Genomic DNA, 3,003 nt, shown 5'->3' with positions numbered 1-3,003 from the left:
CCCCCCCCCCCCCTTTCCTTTGACGAGTCCGAGAACAGCATCAAGAATGTGGGGAAAGGACGAGAATATCCACTACCATCAAGAGGCTCCATAGGTCAACACCCATTGGAGGTCTAATAGTTCCGCTGGTCCCATAGGGGCCAGGAAGTCCGGTTAAACGTTGCCTGAAGCCACCGGAACTTGGACCGCCCCACATGGAACTTATCCTGAGGCGACCGTTCGGAGTATAGACGGGTCAATGAGGAAAGGAGATCTAGGAAACGTTCCAAGGTAGGGCTGAAAGCTCTGCTTGACTGAGAACAGGTAATGCGACTCTCCTCAGTCTTGCCACAGTCAACTGAAAGGAAGGCTCGGAGGATGTGGTAACAGAATCTGGCGTCCCCAGGTGGTCACCCATCCAAGTACCGACCAGAACCGACGTTGCTTAACCTCGCTGGACAGACGAGAAGCGGGGTTTCCAACGTGGTAAGGCCGTTGACTCAATATCATGGCCAGATACTCCAGATGTTGAGGCAGAAGAAGAGAAGGCTCCAAGCAAAATACCATGAACCCACACTCATGGTAAGCATCCGGAAGCTTGTCCCGGCGCTGAAGAAGGTCGAACCCGAGCCTACCGGAGTTGACCAGCCCTCCAAAAGCAGAGGAGGCGGAAGCCTGCACCTGAGCGGCCATGAGGAAGGCAGGGAGAGTTCTCTGGGGAAAAAAACCTGCTATGCCACGGCGGGATAACCACACTGCATCATAAGCAGGAATACTTGCAGTCTAGGTGGAATTCGACGAGCTCCCTGGAAGATGGATGGAATGGAAACTGAAAGTACCCGTCCTTCCGATCCAGGGTTTAAGGAGTCCTGTCGCCTCGTTACCAGTCTGATCGAATCTGCTGTTCTACGCTGGCCGAAGTTTGTTCGACAAACTTGATCAGGGCTGAGAGGTCGACTACGGAACTCCCCTCTCAGATCCTTCCTTACAAGAAAGGATCGACTGAAGAGGCCGGGGGTGAAGCCGTCGATGATCCTATGGAAGACCTTCGCCTAAGGTATGGATCATTCTGCCCAACCGGGAAACTCTTGCTGACGCTATGGCATAGAGGTTCAGAGACACTGAATTCGCTGACAGAGACGGCAGGAGCGATATCCTTGGCTGATCACAGAGATTGTGCGGGAATGGGCATCGGGAAGCTGTCATTCGGATGAGTAACCTTAAGCATCCTCCCAGCGAAAAACCTGCAATCCTAGAGTTCGTGAACTCTGCCGCTCCTTTTAGGACTATGCCCCCCCGGGGGAGCCTCCCGTGCCATCTGTTCCTGACAGGAGGAAACTGCAATTGAACACCTTGTCCCAGTTGTTGTAGCCGATAACTTAGGCCGACGTGGTTGAAAGAAAAGGGCGCTGGAGCCCTGCAGAGTCTGGAAGAAAGCGCCTTGGAGGAGTGAAAACTGAAGTCGATTTCCTCCGCACAGCCGTTGTCTAAGTCTCTGTCCTTGGGCACAAACAAACTCTTCTCAAGGATGGAAGGGTGTCTGAGGTCGTCGACCTCCACAGATGAGACACCCGAAGGAAGCCCTCAGTCAGCGCGTCCAGATGGTACAACATCGAGCTTGTCCGCAAGTTAGATACTTAACGACGAAAGGCCAAGGTGCCTGAGCTCGAGAGGAGGAAAATACCCATGATCTTCCTGTAGCTTCCTTGAACCAAACCTCGGGCCGTAACCGAGGAGGGAAAGGACCTGGTAAGCCCCCAGAGGAAGGGGTAAGCAGTCACCCCTTGTCCGATGGAGAAATCTCGAACGGAAAGCCGCCCCCCCCCCCCCCCCCCCCCCCCCCGCCAAAAATCCTTCCAGGGAATGACGGGGAAGGGCTAACCCAGGTTCTGGAAAGAGGAGTGTTGCTCAGATCTCCCTGAAGTTACTCCTATTCTTGCAAGTGCCATGCTCTGCGTTTACGGGGTGAGGCCGTGTTCTAGAATTACGCTCCAGAAGAACTCGCCAGGCTGGTCATGCTGCGAAAACCCCAATGGGAATCGTGGTCGCAATCGCCCTGGAGCTCGCGCGATGGTAGTTCAAAGATTTGCGCGTGGGCGAACGTGGAAGCGCCCATGCGCGGTAACGCAGGAAAGCAAACGAAGGTGAGCGAAGTAGCGCAGAAGGAGGGCGAGCGTGGTAGGAAGGGCGAGAGCTGGTGGTCGGCGAGCGATAACCCATAGACGAGCAATGGATACTGCAAGAAATAAGCCGACGTTTGTGCGAAGAAACACTGTAGGTTCGAGCGACGGAACACCGTCGGTTCCCGCGACGGAACACCGTCGGTTAGCGCGACGGAACACCGTCCGTCCGCGCGATGGAAAACTGTTGGTTCACGCGCGGGCGAACATTGGAGAGCATGGGCGCGGACGCGCATGGGCGCGGACGCGCATGAGCGTAGACGTGCAGGCACGTGGGCGTGTGGGCGCGCAGGCGAATGATCGCGCGGGCGCGCAGGCGAATGATCGCGCGGGCGCGCAGGCGAGCGGTCGCGCGGGCGCGCAGGCGAACGGTCGCGCGGGCGCGCGGCGAACCGCGCGATGGCGAGCAGCATCCGCAGGTGGGCGGCCGCGCGATGGCGAGCAGCATCCGCAGGTGGGCGGCCGCGCGATGGCGAGCAGCATGCGCAGGTGGGCGGCCGCGCGATGGCGAGCAGCATGCGCAGGTGGGCGGCCGCGCGATGGCGAGCAGCATGCGCAGGTGGGCGGCCGCGCGATGGCGAGCAGCATGCGCAGGTGGGCGGCCGCGCGATGGCGAGCAGCATGCGCAGGTGGGCGGCCGCGCGATGGCGAGCAGCATGCGCAGGTGGGCGGCCGCGCGATGGCGAGCAGCATGCGCAGGTGGGCGGCCGCGCGATGGCGAGCAGCATGCGCAGGTGGGCGGCCGCGCGATGGCGAGCAGCATGCGCAGGTGGGCGGCCGCGCGATGGCGAGCAGCATCCGCAGGTGGGCGGCCGCGCGATGGCGAGCAGCATCCGCAGGTGGG

The 3,003-nt window shown here is 59.6% G+C and overlaps 1 pseudogene; it reads right to left on the bottom strand.

Annotated features, from left to right (window-relative positions):
* Nucleotides 1-360: 360 nt before the first annotated feature.
* On the bottom strand, nucleotides 361-479 carry LOC137644727 (5S ribosomal RNA; annotated as a pseudogene).
* Between the last annotated feature and the right edge of the window lie 2,524 nt (nucleotides 480-3,003).

The sequence above is a fragment of the Palaemon carinicauda genome, chromosome 7, assembly GCF_036898095.1.
Source record: "Palaemon carinicauda isolate YSFRI2023 chromosome 7, ASM3689809v2, whole genome shotgun sequence".
Lineage (NCBI taxonomy): Eukaryota > Metazoa > Arthropoda > Malacostraca > Decapoda > Palaemonidae > Palaemon > Palaemon carinicauda.
This window is presented reverse-complemented; position numbering and strand designations above follow the sequence as displayed.